The sequence below is a fragment of the Bombus huntii genome, chromosome 13 (assembly GCF_024542735.1).
Source record: "Bombus huntii isolate Logan2020A chromosome 13, iyBomHunt1.1, whole genome shotgun sequence".
Lineage (NCBI taxonomy): Eukaryota > Metazoa > Arthropoda > Insecta > Hymenoptera > Apidae > Bombus > Bombus huntii.
The window spans coordinates 2,414,749-2,436,140 of record NC_066250.1 but is presented as its reverse complement, the minus strand read 5'-3'; the positions used below and the strand labels follow the sequence as shown (position 1 = coordinate 2,436,140).

The 21,392-nt window shown below is 46.9% G+C and overlaps 1 protein-coding gene across 14 annotated transcripts in view; it reads right to left on the bottom strand.

Annotated features, from left to right (window-relative positions):
* The window catches only part of LOC126872499 (uncharacterized), a 102,623-nt gene that overhangs the window by 53,023 nt on the left and 28,208 nt on the right, over nucleotides 1–21,392 (bottom strand). For 5 of the 14 annotated variants that reach the window (XR_007691993.1, XM_050632539.1, XM_050632541.1 and 2 more), the window contains exon 3: nucleotides 1,116–6,094. The exons of 2 other annotated variants lie outside the window; for them this stretch is intronic. The gene's annotated coding sequence lies outside the window, so the exon portion shown is untranslated. Of the gene's footprint in view, nucleotides 1–1,115; nucleotides 6,095–8,702; nucleotides 8,758–21,392 lie in introns of all 14 variants that reach the window. 7 more of the 14 variants (XM_050632549.1, XM_050632547.1, XM_050632546.1 and 4 more) reach the window with 7 other exon arrangements.

The window sequence follows — 21,392 nt, the reverse complement described above, 5'->3', positions numbered from 1 at the left end:
CTGTCGTTCCCCCTCGTTCCCAGCCCGTACACCCCCTCGCCACCTTCTTACCGTCCCTTTCAATTAACCGATCAATCGGGCTACGTTAACGTTTCCTTCGACATCAAACACGCGTTGTTCGCGATAATTAATCGTCAAACTTGGTAACAGGGCATACGCCGTTAGTTATTGGCAGTCTAATCGAATTTTTTCCCCGCAGAGGAATCGGTCATCGAGAGAGAGGGAAGCAAGCGAACCGCTCCGACACAAGGAAACAGCCATTTTTTGTCGCCTCGTAACATCAAAGAGAAAACCGAGCGCGCGACCATTTATATATCGAGTCGTAACCGATTTTCGAATACCGCGTTTCGATATACCCGGCCGTCTATTAATAAGAGGGCCGCCATCACGAAATAAAGAGATGAGCAAACTATCGGAGTAACGTGCCTTCCGGCTGAGATAACGTAATCGCGTTCGCCGACAACGATATGATTCAGTTTCTGTCCGCTTTATCCACTCCTGTCATTGACTCGTTATTTTCATCGTTGCTTCGAATTGATACCATCGATTGAGTGTCGTCGGCGAGGAACGATCGAGGCTATCTAGTCGAAAGGGAAGGGATATACCGGAAGAAACCGATGTTGCGAGGTCGGTAAAACTGGTCAGCGATTAGACGAAAACGTTAAATAGGATCGTTAACTTGTGACGAACAAGTTTATGAAAATAAGATTTCCTTTCTCGGACGTTGAATACTAAATAGGTACCTGGATAACGCGTAATTGACAACTCGATAAAAAGTGGAGGCTCGATCGTGCAAACGTTAGTCGTTTTCTTCAAGTAAATATAGATACTTCTTGCGAGGTTTATAAATATTTGTACGATACCCTGAAATTAGGAGTAGAAGAATCGCGCTGTGCGTACATCGTTGGATGAAGATGAAAGAAGATAGCGCGTTACGAACGTGTTTAGACGCGGTGGTTGGCAGTAGTCGTGTGGCACTCTAATTATTCAACGATGTACGGCTTACTAGAGGTCCGTGCACAAGGTACCTGCTAATAATGACCGTCCGGCTTGCGGTTAACGTACCTGCAGTTCCGTACTCGAGGGGTTCGTGTAATCTCTCTGTGAAAGCTCACCCTTCTCTCTGCCGGCCAAGTCGAGGGTGACAGTGCTCCTAACGCGTTGTGCGCCGTACCTCGTGCTTGCTAACGCTTCAGCTTCTGCCGCTTCTGCTTTTGCTTCTGCCTCCACTCTTGCTGCTTTGCTTCCGGTGCCTGGAAACGTCGACTTCAAACGGAATCATCAAAGGTTCATCGGCTAAGAGTAATATAATTCCTTCGTTACCGTGTATCTGATCTATACAACACGCTATCTCGGTAGATCGCCTACTGTTTGCTTTCGAACAGCTCGTTAGACCGTATCGCGGCTCCAACTGGAGTTCGTGAAACTGAAAGATACGACAACCGTAAAAACGACCTGTCCTTTTCTACGAAAGCGTGACATCGTGGTTGTTTTTTTCTTAATCAGCTTATTTTAACTACGTTTTAGTCACGATGCGTGTTCCTGGCCAAAGTACGCTGCACAGCTAGGAAGAATTCCCATGAGACGACACAACGACGAAGGGAATGCTCCTCTCGTTTATTACTGTCGCGCGATACTATTAGGTTGTACGAAAATTAAGAAGAATTTAACTAAAATCAGGCTTTCTGATATCTATAACTTCACCGGTCTTCTCTTAAACATCTTTTCGTCCTTTTCGGCAACAAATTATTCGAAATGGCTTTTACAGAGTACGCTGGAACATCGATTATCCGAATTCTGTTATTCGAATTCTCTATCATTCAAACATTGTGTCATCCCAACGTTCCATTATGCGAACACGTTTCGCGTATAAAATGTTCAATCTTCCACGAGAATTTTTGTTAACGATCAACGACGCTACTAGCGAAAAGGTGATACGACAACTTCACGAGCAATTAAATTTAACGCATTGCTGTTACATGGTGACATATGCTTGGTTGGGCGTTAAATGTGTGACACGGAAAAGAGCATGAAGTAAACCAGTGAATTACATCGATGAAACCATACGGGAAAAAGTGGACGATAATATTACGACAGATGTAGAAGAAACTCTTCCTGCACTGATTCAATACCGGGATTCGATGGTTGTGATAGCGCTGCGACGAGATAGAATGGTTTCAATGTGACGGATTTACTCGATTGACCATGACACTAAGAGCATTTGAGGCGTTAGAAGTAAAGTTAAGACGGGAGGAGGCACAAAATGAATGTAACTTTGCCAAATTGAATCCGCTAAACAAGATTTCTGATTTACCAGGCTAAAAGGTCTTGAGATTCATAAATCTTCGATCGAATCGTATCTGCTTACGTTATTTGTATCGCTATTACGAATAGTTAAGTTCTTTTTTGAAATAAATACACGAAGATAAACATCGGAAAAGTAACTGTTCTATCATCCGAAAATCCCCTCATCTGGACGCTCTTGTCTCTCGACTGGATCGGATAACTGAGATTCTACTGTATTTAATTTTTTGTTTACGTCTTTGTCTCGGCCAGTAACGTTTCCAAAAGAGAAGACTGACGCATACGTCCAAACGCGGTGGCCGAGAGAAGACGATGGAGAAACAACTGATATCGAGTTCATCCTCTCCCCCTGTACCAAGAAGGAAACTTTCTCCTTTTCCTTCATTTTGTTTCTCTTCGACGAGGTCCACGCGCTGCGATCTGCCGTGTCCGCAACTTGTTCGAACATTCGTGGTTCCAGATGGCAGCAGTAGCTGCGGAACGTCGAGAAGATACGGTGTTGATCCGGTCCCCTTTTCTTCTCGCTCCTTCCTCGATGTCTTGCTCCTCGCGTCTCGATCTGTTACGCTTCGTCATGTCAGCAGTGTCCTAGTCCATTAACGGGAAACGTGTAACATTTAAAAATTGATAAATTGATAAATTCGCGGGATCGTCGGGACGAATGACGAATGCGCGATGCGTAAGCCATACGCGCTTGTCCATCGGTGAAAAATGCCGCGTAATAACGAAACGAATGATCGTGTTTGAATAGAGTACCGGACGGTCGGAATTGCGATGAAAGGATCGCGTCAACCGTAGCCTTTCGTTTTTGCACGGTCGTACGTTATTTTAATGTTTTAATATCGTGTCGGCGCGGCCATTCGCGCAACGTGGTGTCTGGATCGTTCTCGATGCACTTCCCTCGTGTATTTTCCTTCGTCGATCACCCTTTACCCGTATCTTCCTTTCGGACAATCCCTCGCAAACTTTCGAATCTGCAAAATTAACCGATTAAGCAATAATCGAAAAGAGAAAAGAAAAGGAAGAATAATTATTAAATACACCAAATTGATGGAATTTTCAGAAAGCTTTTTATCTCTTTGCATTTTTATCTTCGACGTTTAAGGTATGCCGAGCACGAATGGGATAAATTTTCAGAATGGCCTAACAGCTAAATAATGTTCACAGTAGCAAAGGTTTGGAATTGGATTGGGTAAAGTCGAGACACTCGAGTAGCAAGTATTTCGTACAACGATTTGATCGAGCAATTTTTATCTTTACGATTTCTATCTGTGGCATGCTGGACTCGAAACATACGAAATGAAAGAGTTTTCCTTTTTTCTCTTACAGGCCGCGAGCCTGCGAACGAATACGGGAGGAGACTGGACGGCTTGCACTACCGATATCCACTCGCATCGATAGCTATATCGACAGCTATAGAACAGGCGCGCAATGGGAAAGGAAAAGTACACGAGTCGTCGAATTGTATTCTCGCGGCTCCTGGTTCGCGGACGATTTAACATGGGGCCGATAACGACCGGGATAAATCAGCGCCCGTCCGAACGAGGCGCGGTCCGAAATCAATAATAATGGGCAGGAGCCATTAGTAAAATTAATAAATTATGCCTCACATTATGTGCGCATTGTGAGTCGCGCGCGCTAGCACGTCGGGGTAATACGTCGTAAATCATATTAGTGAATAATCCGCATCACCATAACCAGCCGCGCGAGCAACGAGTACGTTTCGCGCAAAGGCAAAAGTCGCGTCGATCCCCTTTCGCTTGTTTGCCAACTCGTATTCCGCTTTGTTCCATGATTTGTCGATCTTTCTCGATTTCTAGCCGGTTCCCGTATCGGCCACGTCGGATACAGCTAGGGCTGTGCTAACGACAGATACCAATAACAATAATGCAAAGCAATAATCGACGAAGATATTCGACAAAAATAGAATCGAACGATCGATCGTTGCATCAGAAGGATACGAGGAGTTTGACGAACAAAGGCGATCGTTATATTCGATCGCAAGCGCTAAAACCGCATCTTCCATCGTTTGAATGGTCGTGATCGTCGAAACGATAGTCGCATTTACGAATCAGGATAGTCGTAAGGCCAGACGGTCAGATGTTGAGGGGATCGGTCGGTCGGTCGGTCAATCGATCGGTTGGTCGGTCTACGTTAGATATCTATCGACGAACGCATAGCTTCCTATTAGCGAAGCATTTCCTACGAACGAGATTCTAGCTTGGTTCGCTTCTGCTCCCCGCTTCGTCCTTCTCACCACCACGTTTGTGTCTCTTCACCGTTCCGCGCTGCACCGTGCCGCGCCACGCCGCGCTACACCGCGCTACGCCGCACCCGTGGGCGATATCGTATAAATGTGTCGTTAATTACTTACCCCGCGGCCGCGACACCACCCTTCTCTTCCACTGGTATTTCTCCTCCCTCTAACCGTCTCCGCCAACCTCCACTACGTCCGCTACCACCGCCTCCTCCACCGTCACCCTTCTGTTCCATAGACCCGTCACCTCTACCGACCTGCCTTCCGAGTGTACCACGCTATCCTCCTCTTCCTCCCAAAGCCCCCCGCGCTTGCCTCTTTCTCTTTTCCCACCTTCGATTTGCCCCTCTTACTTTCTCGCTTTGTTCCCTACTGCCACTACCATCGCTGCCACCTCCTCCTTCTCCTTCTCTTCTGTCCCTTTCACCAACCAGTTCTCTCTTTCTCCACCGATTTGACCGTTCCTATCTTCTTTCCGCTATCGGGCTGTTTCTCTGCTCTCTCCGCAGAGCCTCATCCTCGCCCTCGTTCTCGTTCTCGTTCTCGTCCTCGTCCTTGCCCTCATCCTCCGCCACGTTATGGCACCGCGTGTTAAGGAAACTAATGTTTATTTGAAAAACTAATTGAACGGGACTCTCGCGTCTACAGCCGGCAATTAAACGAGATTACTGCAGTAGCGCTCGAGCCCCCGTGGGGATTAGATAGCACAGTAAGATATGGAACGCGTAATGTTTAACTACGGCTGCCGGCAGCCCTCTGAAGCGCCGCCAATAATTAATTGTTAGCTCGATACTGCTACCACCGCGAAAACCAGCCGATATCAAAAAACCGGAATACTGCTGCTGCCGTCGCCGCCGCCGCCGCCGCCGCGGATCGTTTCACCCTTCCTCTCGTCTCCTTTCTCCTTCTCCCATTGCCACCCATCTCGGCCGTTTCTCTCTCATTCTTCTATTTTCTTCCCCTATCCGTTCGCTTCACTTTTCCTCGCCCTGATCCTCTCGTCGTTAGCAAGCTTCGTTTCTTCATCGGTTTACTTTGATCACGATTCGTGTAATCTCCCGAGATGAAACTCTATGCGCCGCGCGGCGAGGTCCGCTCGTTTCGCCATTTCAAAAGTTCCGTATACGAACAGAGGCGGTCAAGCGAGACAAGAACAACGCGGTACGTTTCGTCGAACTCGTTAACGCTGTTTTCATACGTGTTCCTTCTCGAATTGAATTTACGCTTCGTCCAAAGAATTGCAAAGACGAGAAATCGTTTCCTCGTTTTTGTTGCTTCGTATCACCTTTCTTATCGTCTCTACGCATAGGCGAGTACGCGTTGCGTCGAGTAATTACGGCACTCGATAGCCTCCAAGCCTAGATTCCCTATTTGTCAAGCCTTTACCGCAACAAAGCGAAACGAACCAGCCTTTGGAGGATCCGCCGTCAGCTTTTCGGTTCGCAATACGTTGCATACGGGCGACACACGCTCGTCGATAGTCGGCAATCAGCTACTATTCCAAAAGTCGAAGCGAACCACCAAATCGGGGATCTGCATAGTCGGAGAAAAATATTGTTAGTAAATTGCGGATGTTTATGCGTTTCTATGAAATTTATATACGTAACAATGTAAATATGTAAATATATAGAAAATAACAAAAGTAAAGTAGTCGCGACAGTCGCGTCTCATTACAATGCTAATTAAATGTCAAAATGTCGAAAAACATTGTAAATTAGTCGATGTGTTTGTCCTATACATATATGTCCTTGCGTTTTATATAAACATTCTGCGTTCACATTAATGTACAATAATGGTACTTAACTCTGTTTATCATCGTCAGTATTAATAAAGATTATAAGATAAAGATTATAAGAAAGATATAATAAAATGAAGGTTAGACATTTTTATGGCAATGGTAGGTGTTCAAGTACTTTTGTGAAACGTCATACATGTTAACTCCTGTCTTTGTATGACATTTTGCGGCATCGAACGCACCGGAAATATTCTCTCTCCGAAAGAAAGCGGAACGCTAACCTAACCCATTGTAGACCGTCCTCTGTCGATACTAGCTCGGGGATTAATGCAACGTAGTAACGCGATAGTGTCCGCTCACCGAGCCGCAACCACCGCTCGCAGCATTCGGTCCGCCACCTTGACTATCGCAGTCGACCCCATCAGCCCTTTTCTGACCAACGAAACACCGATCCTGGCAAGTTTCTAACTTATAATTATCATCTCTGGCTATACGCTCGAGCTCGTCTATGACAACGTCCGATGCTGTGGCAACACGATCCGCTCCGTATTACAATTCCCTTACTATCGTTGCAACGCAAAAAGGATATCACCGTCGACATCGACGCGCCTAATATCATACACGCGCTCATACACGTACACTGCCATTCGTAAGTATTGGGACACCTGCCGCTCTCATACGAAACGTGACAATTAATTCGAAATGCTATCTGATTAACGGTAAATAAACGATCAAGATTCTGTATTTATGCAAAGCGAAAGATTGCTAAAATTACTTGAAAGAATTACAGTAAGATAGTAAATTAGAATAATTATGCATTGACCTCGACAATTTTCTAACTTGAATCCCGAAAAGCTCGAATTAGACAGAAGATCGTTGCGATCGTAAAGGGGTTCTTCTATTCTATTCTCCCTGCGCGCAGTGATAACTGTACGATATTTTATCCACGTTTCCTACCGTGCTCGGCAGTCTTTTGAACGTCGCGGCCTATGAACAACTCGCATGTTCGCTACTATGATGCGGATCAACGCAATTGCTCGCATATTATAATTTATAACTGTGCCTCTGTGCAAGGACTATTTGGATGTGAACAATCGGCACGCCGACAATACGAGACCTTAAATCATAATTTGGTTAATGTGGAATGTAATGTCGATGTTGGCGGAAGCGTCTCTACATCCCGATAGGTTGGGGCAGACAATGCGCTGGCGAGAACGAGAGGACAGGCTCGCTCGTTCGTTCGTTTGTTCGTTCGTTGCACGATAGTTGGCCGACGCCTGGTCGGTCGGCTAGCTGGCACGTTCGCGCGCGACCACGTGCGCGCTTCTGTACTCTATGCGAGGGATTATAAATCGCTGACCAATGAGTGCATTCCATTTGTTATCACGATCGTTGGTACGCCAGTTAGACGCTGTTCGTTGCTTTATGCTTGAAATATCGCGCTGCGTTGACGACGTTAACCTCGTCTTTTGTCGATCGACGAGAACCGAGTCAAACGAAACTATTACGCCTCGGAACGACCGCTGCGGTCTCCCGGTAGTTCTCGTTGATGTTGGATACGCTTGAATCCAGTGGTGTACCGGTTATCCTACAGTGGCGAACGTCCGTTTGTAATAAAACACCTTATCGCGTTTCAAAGATAAAGTTCAAATATATATTCTTGAATTGTAGTTAGATCAATTTCGATTATTGAAAATACAAGCAGGAACGAAAAGCCTGGTTAAAAAATAAGAGATTCGCAAGTAAAGAAATTATTATATCCAAGTAAGCGAGGATCCAATTAACGAATTGATTGGCCAACCGTGGTTAACAGACTAAAATAGATCTATTCATTTGCGATTCATTCGTCTTTATTAACATTTAATTTCATGATTATAGACATTTATATTTAATTTTTGACTCGGTAAAAGAGAACAGATTAGAAGAAACACGCGATGATGGATGATGGAGCGCGTTAAGTGATATAAGTACGTATATGGTCAGACGCAAGAGATACGTGTCCGGACGAAGTAATAGCTGCGGAGTAGATTCGTGTTATTTTTGTCAGACATAATGGACACGTACTGCTCGATTCGCACAATATATCCACCATCATTTAAAAGAACATTTAACCCGACTGTCTCTTGGTTCGCGAAACGATAACGACGGAATGTTATCAATTACCAAATCCTGATATCACTACTCACCATAGGTGCAGTAAGTGCTAGTCCCTATAGTCAATCGTTTACACGTTGGACATCCACGAGCGTAACGTTTAACCCTAGTGACCGAGCCAGTTACAGTTTCTATATTTCTTCCAATAATATTTTTATTTCCTAGTGAAAATACTACGACACCGCTCTTGATTTCCATTCTTTGGACATTTCCGCATCAAACTTCACAGAAAAATCTCCACATTTTGCTTACCGTACGAGGGTTAACCTATCCCTTCCGCTCTGCCTCTCTCTTCCTTTGTACATTTCTGAATACGAAACGAAGAAGAAATTAGAACGTAGAAAAACTGAGTAGACCGTGGCAAGAGAGGGAGATGTGGCAAAAGCGAACAGAAAAGGGAGAGTGAATCAGAGGGTGATGGTTAGAAGAGGGGTATGGTGTGGGGCAGAGACGGCTGGTGGGGGAGGGGAATAGAAACAGGCAGCCGGTCGTTAGATGGGTAGCGCGAAAGGTGGTCGGTGGAAAAGGAGGTGGAGGAGGAGGTAGCGGAGGAGGAGGTGGAGAAGAGGAGGTGTTGGTGGAGGAGGAAGGGCGGCGGTAGAAGGGTAGCCATAAAAGTTTATGCTCTCCATATGTTGTAATATAGTCGGTAGCAAGCGGCAGGGTGCGGGGGGATCGGTAAAATATGCGGGCAATAAGTATGGATTGTTATTAACACGGGGCGCGCGGTGTCCGCCGCGTTTCTGAATCCATTACCTCCGCATGGCGGCTGAAATACCGGCCGATATATCCGACCTGGTGTGTACATCGCCGCACCAATGGCGAGGGAAAGAGTAGAGGCAGGAGCGCTAGATAGCGAATGCGAGAATGAGAATGAGAATGGGAGAGGGAAAGAGAGGAGAGGATTCGGAGAGCGTATGAATGGATTAGCAGGTACGGCAGGCGCGGTGCGGCTAAAATTACGATCGGATTTCACGTGCCGTACACCCAGACCAGACGTATACGTATGTACGTTCAAGCCTGCGTTTACACCGTACAAGCGTATTCACTTTCCGACACGGAGAAAACCCAGTCGTCCCGCTTTCCTTCGCGAGCTTCCCCTGTCCCGAGCCTACCGTTTAACGGCATCGCGAAATCATACGAATGATCGTTGTCCTAAGGAGATTCGACTTATTTTTCGGAAATCAACATCTTTTCACCGTCGACTAGTTAAACCTGGCTGGTCAAGAACAGGATAATCTCCTGTTACGGTACGAAGATCGGCGAATTCGCCCACACCTCTCACTTTTATTAAGAAGATGAAAGACATCGAAAGCGAACCTCGTTTCCTTTTCTTTCTTCTATTAACGCAGTTTTAACCTTCATGAATTGTAATAAGAGTCGCGATAGCCCGAACCGCGAGTCAGCTATACAGAGCTTTCTTTCCGCATTTACACCTCTTCATTCTTATTTTCACTGGGCGTACACCTTCTTGCATCGACTCTTAAACTTGGCCGATTAAGAACACGGTAATCCCCTGTTCACGATCGTGACTCACACCTTTCCAGACTCTTAAAATGGAAAGACAAATAATCGTGGTAGAACGAGCACGGCAGACGACTGATGGGTCTGGCATGGCTCTAACTAGACGCAATCAAGCGAGGAGCCGGAGTTTGTGGCTGGTTACGAGAAAGAGAGAGAGAGAGAGAGAGAGAGGAATGAAGACTAACAGCGTGTCGCTCGGAGGCTAACCAGAAGTAATGCTACCTTGGATCAATCTCCCCCATCCAGAATCCAAAGCCGCGACTGAAGACGAGGTCGAGACCGAAATTCGCCGGACCGACATCGACATCGACGCCAATCCTTGACAACGCAGCATCGCTCATTTTCTTCCCGCAACTTCTTACCTCGTCGACTATTTCGCCCCTACCGCGTTTTTTTACCTTTCGCTTCGTTTTCATTATCGAAACGATCCAAGTTGAACGGATCAATATCGTATACCAACTGTCTATGCGAAGATGACTGGGCAAAGAAAGTTGCTCCGATTTGTTACTTGTTACTATTTCTTACTGAACGTGACGAAGCAGAAAATGAAAAAAATAGTTGGTACTTGAAAGGGAAGATCCGACAGGGGCTAGCCAGGTATTCGTAGGTAGTCGACGTGTACGATACGTTGAAGGCAAAGCATCGTTTGGAGGAAAGTGGTGCAAAGGTGGGCGAGAATCGCGCGCGACGCAACCGAATCGCTGCGGTATTTATCGCTATCCGAAATACATTCATTTTCATTTCGAACATTACGTGCGAGTAGCGTAGAAGGGTGAGGAGGCGAGGATGGCGATCGAAGGGGAACGAAAAGTGGTAGGGGAGTATGGTACCACGAGAGGGGGGGAGAAGCGAAGGGAAGCATCAGCAGCACCGCCAGCAGCCAGGGTATTACCAAGAGCCAATGATATAGTGACTATTACCGTCACTACATACTCGTGCGCGGAGTGATGGCGGGTGACTGCGTGCTTCGATAGCGCTAAGCCTCGGGGCAGTAAAATACATTGGTCCGGTAGCTGTGATCCGGCCGTATCAATGCTGCTCGCCCGTTATGCACGCGAACCACCACCCTCGCTGCCTTCCACGCGAGGCCACTGCACTTATGGCAGCGTGCACAAACTATCCACCGTCCCATCGCGGTTCATCGCGGCTCATCGCGGTCTATCTTGACCCATCGTGGCCCATCGCAGAAATATTCCATCTATATACCGACACTTCGATTATGACCATTCGTCGTCGTTCATTGTTGTTCGCCATAGTTCACCGTACTGCTCTACTTCGTCCAAATATCTTATTCGTCTCCTTTCAAGATAGAGTTGACTACCCTCAACCGGCCTTTACGCCACTGAACAATCTGCGGTCTTGTTGAATGACAGCAGTGCATTCATATACCAAGGTGTAATTGACAGTTTTTGTTATTCAGACGTAATAGATTTCCTGTTAAAGATATTAGCGCAACCTGATAAACCTTACTATATATACGCTACAAACTACGATTTGCATTTCGACTTAAGATCGTCGAATGATTTTTCGTATTTGCTCCGGTAGTCTGTACTGGCTGAAATAACTGCACAGTTTCATCATAGACGGGATGTAGATCCAAATACGGTAAATTCAAAGAAGTATATCTCACGGATTCAGCTAAACGTGTAATTAGCTTTAGACGACTGAGAGTTTCTCGTTTACAAAGGCTATCAATTGTCTTTTGTAACTGGCTTCTAATAACAAATATGTGCACATGTGGCAGAAATCCGGAAGCCAATTTTCAGCAACTCTCGTTGGTCACTCGTACGGCCGCTACAAACGTTTGATTTTGGCAGCGATTATTGTCGAAGTATGGTCTGAAAGGTTCGGACCATGAGTCGGTTGCCTTTCCGTTAAGGTGGCAACCGGTTACCGTGTACGAAACTTGGGTAATTTCCGGATAAGCGAGCCGCCTCTTGGGAATGTCATGGTGGGAAGAAGGGCGTCTTTCACGCCCGCGGACTTGATAACTCGTTAAATATGCATATTCCAAGAAGAGGGCCAGATCTGGCTAGCTAAACCGGGGGAGAACCACGAGAAGGGGATTTTCATCGGACAGTCTTCCTCAATTATCTCACGGTTGACGATCTAATCGCGCATACCGCACCATCGTGGCTAAAACGAAAGCTTTGGAAAACCTTTGAAACATCTACCTTTGGCTTAATACCATCGCCTTAATGCTCCTCCGCCTCGTGTTTCATCCATTTTCCAGTTTTCGCTTTCCACTTCCCGCTTCCCATTTTTTCTTTTTCACGAGACCGAGAAACGCGACGAACATTAGATACGCGACTTAGAATTCCTAATTAATTTCCCTGATACGTTCTACCTGATATCTTTCGTCGATATTCTTAAACGAGACCACATCCGTGTTAGACAGCGAATTCGCTACCGGCGTTCTTCGAATAATCTTCGAATTCGCGAGACGCATCGATCGCCATTATTCGAGGAGGCCCGTCGCTTTTGGATGCAATTCCGGCTGGAATCCTGCACGATTCTGCTCATTGTTTCCGGCTAACGATGTCGAAGGGAACCGCCGGTTATCGTCGAATGTTCCACGTTAGCAAACTATTCGTTAGAGTCCGCACGTGGCGAGGCCGATTCGTTCGTCATCGGACGCCGACTCGGGACGATTTTCTTCGTTCGCCCACTTCCTCCCGCTTTCAGAAACCTTCGCGTCGTTCTTTCAAACTAAAGTATTCCACTTCTTACAGAAGATAACGAGCATCGAAAAGAAAGATCCGAGCCTGCTTGAAATTTTCATCGCGCGCAATTGTCGTGCGTGATCGTCAGACATGATAAAGAGTGGCGATCCACGCGTAATCCCCATGGATCCGTTATTCGCTGGCAATAAACAGTTTTCCGTTAATAGGACCGAGGTGGACCGAGTAGACCGAGTGGACCGAGTGAACCGGGTGAACCGGGTGGACAGGGTAGATTGGGTGGACTGGGTGGTGAAACGGGTGGTGGATCGTACGGTGGAACGGGTGGCGAGTGCTGCGAGACTCGTACATTCGTAGAACCGCCGGTAAAATAGTAACAGCAGATGGTACAACAGGGAGGAGGTGAGCCGAAGCGAGGGTGGCATGCATAGAGGAGAAACAACGAGAGAAGGGAGGAAGCTGGAAGGGTTGCTGGTTGGCTACAGCTTCGCTACGAAGGCGAAGCAAGTTGTATCTCACAGATCTGTCGCGTGATTAAGCTTATTAAACGCTTAACTCATCTTACTCTGCTCCTTCTCTTCCGTTTCACTCTTCCACCCAACATGCTCTCTCTCTCTCTCTCTCTCTTTCCCCCTCGCCGTAGACCGTCTTTCTCGCGATTCACAGCTTTTCCCCTCTGCGCGAAATAGATATACGTAGGTGTGCGTTAATGTGACCAAACTGCAGATACGAATGGTTTCTATACGCGCGTCTCTTCTATCGTTGCTCCTCTTGTCACACGTGCGGCTGTGTTTCGTTCCATTCTTCGTTCGTTCAACGTTCTATCTCAGTTTACTTTTGCTCGTGCAGCTTCAACACCATGATTCCACCCATTATCGTTCTTCTACCAATGTTTCTTCAAGCGTGTGTATGTTTCGAGCAGCTATTATACGGAAATACGTAGATCAGAATGGAGGAATCGAAGAAGCCGTAGGATTGCAAGACGACGATCGAGGAATGAATCGATTTGTTCTGGACCGACAAACGACAAACGACAAACGACGAACGACGAATGATAAACGACAAACGACAAACGACGAACGACGAAACAGTGATGGCTCGCGAACGAATCGCAGCGCGCCCGATTGTCTCACCGCGGTAACGGTGACTACAGATTAAACTGTGGATTTTGCGAACCGCAATGCTTGTTGCGAAATTAATCCACGCAGTTCGTTATTACGACAGTTACATCGGTGGTACGTGTAATCTGACCGTGCTTTTGTTGCTGAGCACATCGAAACCACCGAACAATTCTTCTTTGTTAATGGCGTCTGTTTACGATATAAAACTGTTTGTCCGCGATAATGGCCGTCGCAATGCGCACCAATAATTATTTCGAATTACGAAATCGCGAAATGGGCTTTTACACGGAGTTACGAACTGCAATCATTCTCGCGCGTATAAACGTCGATCGAACCGCATTGCGATTGTTTCGAGAGAGAGCGAATGCGATTCGTCGCGCGCTAACCACCGTCGAAAAAACAAAATCATCCTGCCGATTTATGCACGTCCGATTCTTTCAAACCTTTCCTCTATCACGCGATCATCACGTCCAACTATACTTTCGATATATGCATACATTTGCGTCGTGCAAATCTTCCATCTACCATCCTGACCACGACGCCTAACGAATTTCGAAAGTCTTTGTTAATACATTCTCGTAATCGCCTTACGACAAAGAATCTCCTTATCGTTCGTGTAACTTAACCTCGATTCGACCTGCGCAAACTTTGATTCTTACCGAGTAATATGAAAATTTTCCGCGGTATACAGCCACCGATTAGTCGTGCCGCTACTCGATAAAATAATTTATCGAATATATTTCAATTTCACGCGTATTATGCCGCCCCGAAAGAGTAATTCAATGGAAAATATAAATATTCATTTGCGGGGATTTAAAGCGAACGGATGTTCTCTCTCGCACACTTACCCATACTTCTCTTATTCACTCACTTCCATCGAATCCATCCCCCTCCTTTTCTGCCCCTCCCCCTCCCTTCTACCTCGCATTCACCCCGCCTACTCAACGAACCGATGATTTATACCGGCAAAATAATAATTTAATTTCACCGCAGTTGGGCACGATACAAAATTGCACGACAAAAATAATAAATAAATTTTGTGCCGACCGGTCATGTCGATTTCAGTTCGCTACGTTGGCCACCCCCTTATCCACCCTACCCCTGCACACAACGGTAGCGGAATATTTTTATACGTGCTTCCTTTTTACTGGCATAAACGCTCACGTGTTACAACAATGATACGCCAATTCTCCAGCCTTGTACCGATTACATAGATACGCGAATACACGAATACGCGAGTCGCAGAGATATATCGCGAATATCTCCCCGATTTTCGCCCTTGCGCAACCATCGAAACACTGCCGCTTTAGCGTCCATAACACGGGACCATATCTTTGTCCCCTATAGTTCGAAAATCCTACTTGCCATTCCGAGATCGAAGAAAACTCAAATTTCGTCGTTTTCCTCGCGACATCTTTGTCTTTCTTCGTTCAATTAGGAATATTATTTAATCGTCGCCTCGACCGGTGCGATGTAACTTTGTGTTGAAGGTAAAAAGACACCTGGCATCTTCGAATATCTCAACGTATCTTGAAAGATGAAGAAACGCTACATAGGCAATGTTTACTAAGGCAAACCTGAACGCTTAGCTTCTCTCCCTCTCTCTCTCTCTCTCTCTGGACAGGTGGTTTCTGAGAATTTAAATGAGCGGACGAGAATGAACGATCGTGAATAAGACAGCAATGGCCAGCGCAATTAACGAGGACATTAGAATTCCGAGAAATCGGAGCAACAAAATATGCGTAACAACGCGCAACACGTCGTAGCGGATATTGCGAGCGACGGTAGCCCAAATTCCAGTCGGACGTATTTCCTCGAGAGGAACGATTTCAAACCGTTGAAACTCGGAGAATGGTAAAATAGTTCTTCTCCTGTTTTTTCGCTTTTGATCTTGGTACCATTATTCCGCGCTAACTTTCAGAGCATCGTTGGTATCCCTGGGCCGTCTTCTCGGTAGAAACTGTCGTCCCAAACCCAAAGCCATGGTGTATCCGAGACACTTGACGCCATTAGCGGCTCCAAACTGTTCCACGGGCAGTTAAAGTGATTTGCGACTATCCGTAGCCAGAAACCACCTCTCTTTTCGCTTTATCAGCTTACCAAGCCTTCGCTCCTCGTCCCCCTTCTAGCTCGCTGCCCTTTCTCTTTTTCAAGAGACAAAACCGCTTTCTCCCCGTACTTACTTCCCTCTTCTGCGTCTCAGATTATAGAAAGCATCGGCTCGAATTGGTTTCGTTCGCGCCGCCTTCGATCGGCCATCTTCCGAAGGTCGAACGCCAGCAACGAAAACACAAACAAGAGGAAACGAAGACGACGCACCGCGTAGAAAAAAGTCAACTCGAGTTCGAACATCCGCGTATGAGCCACCGATTCTCGTATACAGGATAGAGCTATCCTGCGTTTTATCTTGCGTTTTATCCCGCGTTTTACCGTGCTCGTACAACCTTCTGTTTTCGTATTCGTTGAAAACCATAATGTTCCTACCACTGATATTTCAGCTAAATAACTACGTGTGACAGCCGTGGTTAAGCGCCGAAATGAACGGGTGCTATTAACGATTAAAAACAAAAAGGGAGCAGCGACAGGACGAAAGGGAAAAAAGAGAAACAAGCGAGCGGTAGAAAAAGGCGAAATATGAGAGCAGTTAATAACACTTTGCGGGAAATAATACTGCGAGAAAGGCCGCTTACCGTGACAAATAACGACTCTCTCGTTCTTTCCCCTCCTAGTCCTTGTTCTCCTCTCTTCGATGTCTCTACCTATCTCTTTCTCTCTATTCACAGTCTACTTCGAAGCGTTTACAATGTCCCGTGCCATGCTTCTACGAGACTCGAGTCAGTCTCTGGTCTCTTCTTCGCAACCTGTCCATCGATTCCAAGAGGCAAGACGAGTAAGACGAGGTAAGACGAGTAGTTAGACGCAGGGACGTTTTACCTTCGCGCGTTTCTAGCCAACCCGAGATCTCTGACACGCTCAATTTCCATCGATCCTCACTTGGAACGTTTCTTCCGGCCGTTCTCTCGCGCTTCCACGCGTCCGAGCTCATTAGATCGACCGGTAGCGTCGACGCGATAACAACGTCAGCCTGCATTCAGCGCGCCACGGACGTCACCGTCGTCGCTTGAAACATTCACAGTTGACAGATGTCACGCGCTGACCCGCGTCACACCTGTCACCTGTCAACCACCGATCCGGACGAATTACGCGATACAACGAGCACGTGTTACGTCTCGAATAATGCGCGGAAAATTTCAGTGAACCATCATTATATCGGCTGGATACGTGGAAGCCGCGAGTATCGTTGACAGAAAAATGATAGACAAGTTGCGGAGACGGTACTCGATAGCGTCCAGGTCGGACTCGTTAAGGGCAACCGTGATCGTTCGCACGCGAAATGTCGAGCTATTTGCGAAGCTAACAGCTACGATCCAGATCGATAACGCGCTATCATGATCGTGAAACCATTTCTAACGTGGGCGCTGTTAATTGCACGCGGAGATGCGCTAGTACGCGATTTAGCTCATTTGTAGCAACGACGTAGTGTTGGTAAAATATTAGGGTATGATAAAATATAGCGTATTGAATATGCATGTAAATCTTTCGTAAGATAAATATATATTGCAGCATAAGATACCGTGGCTAAAATTCATTGAGATCACTGGCTAAATTATTAATCGTTAGTTATTGTTCCTATCTATTGCTATCTGTTTCGTTGTATTTTCACTTCAATTTTTAGATACTCTTCTTTCCTTGTCTTTTTTGCCAGCGTGAATACAGCGTGTTCGTTCACTAATCTATAATATATTATAAGCAAGAAAAAGATAAATTATTTTTCAATACAGCTTGAAACGTGCCATACTTCGTTCCTTATCGTGTTAACCAGAAAATATAAGGATTGAAAAGTTCTGGGTGGCTTTCCATTAACGATAAAACTATCATCGGTATCCATCGTCGGTATACCGCGATACACAGCCCGAATTTGCAAGAAGACATGGTTGATTCGCGCTGGAAACGACGAACGAATAAACACGCGATCCGCACGCTTTCATCGCTCAAACGGTTCCTTTCGGTTATTATCCGATTAAAATAGTTCGTTTAAATATAACGCGGTACACACACAGAGCAGAAGGGGTGCGAAGCTCGAAGAGAAGGTAAGCCTAGCGCTAAGCGAGGCTCTCGATCGTGCCGCTTGGACAAAAGGGACAAGGTGATGCTGTTTCGCTAGTGGAAAAATATTTCTCACGGTGTTTGCGAGCACGCCCACTTCGGACTTCCTCTATTCTTCCCCTTTCTTCGTTTTGCCCTCTTCAACCGGCCTTTTCTCCAGTGCTCGCGCTTTTCCCGACTTTATTTCACCAGCGAAAAATTATCGTCGTATTCGTCGTACGCTCTGCTCCCGAGATTGTGCTCGTGTGCGTACGTACGTGTGCAAACGACGCAAGAACAATGGCACTGAATTGGCGTCTAACCGGTGAGCAATAGGTCCATCCCTTTCGTCCGAATAAAGGCGCTCCCGTTAATTAATGGAGCCTATAAATCAGCACTCGGAATAATACCCAAGGAGACAACAGGAATAGTTTATAAAGCGGCTGGGGAGTGCCGATGCCTTTGCCTTTGCCTGTGCGGACGTCTCAACGATCTTGACTTTTAACGGTGCAACGCGCTGAATCTTTCAGCTACTCTCACCGTGTGTCGTAAAGACAAACGCGACTGTGTTCGCGTAACACGTCACAACGCACTTGTACCGGTCGTTCATCCATGAATGATGGAGAAAGAAAGAACATTCCTGAGTAACGCTTTGCTAAGATCTTACATTTCGACGATACGTTGACCGATATGACAATTTCGTTCTTCGACTAATTCGAATCATTTACGAAGTTAAGAGTCCGAGGTCGAATCGCCCATTCAAACGCTTCAGTAGTTGACAATAACTATGCTATTAGAAACGCGTTGAATCACGCCTGCCAATTTTTCGTGGAGGATAAATTTTACTGACGATAAAAATAATAAAAATTTTGTGTAATAGCAACTCGATGACCAAGAACTGTAGCAACAAACACGATTAGGCACCTGTTCTATGTTCGGTCGCTTCACGTATCCAACACGTTCGCCCGTCACGGAGCGATTACCCCCCTGGAAAGGAATATAGCATAGGAAAGAAACGAGGTTGCTCGTTTTTCCATTCGTTTTCTCTTCTAATTCGTTCCCTCGGGCAAGCTTCGGGAGGACGACGTCGCGGTACGCGAATTTATCTTAAACGTAAAACGAACCAAACACGCTCGCTTGATATACGGTCGCGTAATGTCTATATTTTTATTATTTACGGGCTGCGAGATAAGTGAACAGACCTCCCTCTTTTACCGCTTCCCTCACCCCGTCCGTGCGCGCTTCTGCTTCCCTGACGATTCGAAGCAGCCCGAGCTCTCTGTATGGAGTACCGTGATAGAGTCTATGCCGCAAGAAACGCGGACATTCGTTCCACGAGCACGACGTACAATGCTAACTTCTCAGCTTGAAACCACCCTTTCTCTTTCCGCTCTCTTCTACCCGACCCACCACCCACCCCCGATGTATCACGACCTCTCCGTTCCCATTCTCGACGCCCTTCCCCCATTCTCCTACCCTCTGCGTACCTTTTCCGTACTGTCTCCGTTACCAACACCGCCGGCTGCCATTGTATCGAGAAATATCACGCGCCTATAAATCATCCCGAACACCGCATATTATACCAGCGAACTATTCGCGAAAGGTAGGGGTGGTGACCTGTGCACGGTTCTGGGATACTGGCTACCAGTGGCGAGTGGCCGACTACCCTGTGCCGAGCGGCGAGGGGTGTCTGGTGTCCGGTATCGGGTGTCGGCTGTCGGCCGATGGCTAGTGGCTAGTAGAATGGTTGCGCGGTTCGATCGAAACTGACGCGACATCGATTATTTTATTTCTCTTCGCAAAGCCGCCGTCATCGGCCGAATCGTTGATTCGCCGAATCGTCCAATGGACGTCCATCGCTGTTTGGTTATTTTAAACATCGTGCTCCGACGGGTTCGCTGTCAGCGAAAAATCGACGACGCTTAACTTTCTGGCTGGCGATGAGGGCGATCGACTGTTGACCGATTTGAACGCGTGGTTCAAAATTCTTCCTCGTCGTACGTCAAATTAAGGCAAACGTCTCAAGGACGTGGAAGATGTTTTCGTTGTTCGAAAATAAACGAAGGATAAACGAGAGAGGAAACGAGGATCGAAAGATACGAATTGATTCGAAGAAAAAAATGTTGGTATACAATGGGGGGAAAAGTTTCGTTGGGAGCGATAACGAGGCTAGGAAAATACAAAAGTGGGACATAACGGTTTGGCGGCAGCCGTAACACGTTCGCGGTTGGTAGCAATAGTGGCGGTGGCGTACGCTTTGGAAAAAGGGAACAGCGATGGCACGAGAGAAAGAGAGTAAAAGGATAGAAGGGGAGAGTGGAGGAGAGGGTAAGGGGAAGCACGAGCAACGAGCAGCGGACAACGGGCAATGAGCAGCGGGCAGTGGGCGCAGTGGGCAGTGGGCAGTGGACAGAGCGGGCCGCGGGCACCGGGCAGCTGGCAGGAGGCAGGGAAGAGGAGGTGGTGACGGTAGCGACGGCAGTAGCGGTAGAGGTAGCGGTAGAGGTAGCGGTAGAGGTAGCGGTGGCGGTATGAAACAGCGGTGGTGGTAGCGGCGGCGGCGGCAGCGGCGGCGGCGGCGGCGGCGGTGGTGGTAGAGACGGAGGATGAGGAAGCGGCGAAAGAGCGGGGGAAGAGGTAAACGGCTGTCGACCCATCGCTCATACCACGTTTCTCGTACACACGCTGATCTAGTTGTATTTATGCCAGCAGTGAATCACGTCGAAGGTTTGATTTGTCGATGGCTTTTATGGACGGGAATTAACGCGTGCAGCGCTTCGCATTTTGTTACGGCAAATGCCGTTCCCTCCATCCCCATTCCCTCCCTCCATCCCACCAGCCGCCCGTTTATACCCTTCTCTTTTGGTTGGTTCAACATTTCCAAATAACCGGTACTCGTTCGATGATTTGTACTTCCACTTTACCAATTTTTTAATGCGAAAACAACAGTCGCCCGTCATTCCCGTCCTCCACCGATTCGACTCTAAATATGATAAAAGGTCGTGCCGTGGCATCCGCCTAAAACGAATACTTCGACACGATCGAACGGAGATCGATAAAAATTACACGCATCTTGTCGTCTCTCGTGCGAATACCTTCTTCCTTCGATTACACCCTTCCCTCCGTGTCCCCTCCCCCTTACGTCTTTTTCACCCTTACATTTTCGCCGTTACTTTCCGCTTCCCGCCGCCCATTAAATCAGCACGCGGTTCGTTCGCGCTTTTAACGACGCGTTCTTTTAAACGCGTTTTAATTCCCTCCGCCTGAAGAAAGCGTTACTCTGACACGCGCGATTTAAGTCGTTAATCGCCCCGCGTTGATAATTCAAGCAAGCGGGTTAAGGAAGGTACACGCGCGCGCTAGCATCATCGACAACGTGAACCGTAATTGTATGGGAAAGATGGCACTTTGCTCGGCATTTTGTCGCCTTGGACCCCTAATGGCCGGTGGTTGATAACAAGGTTTACAGA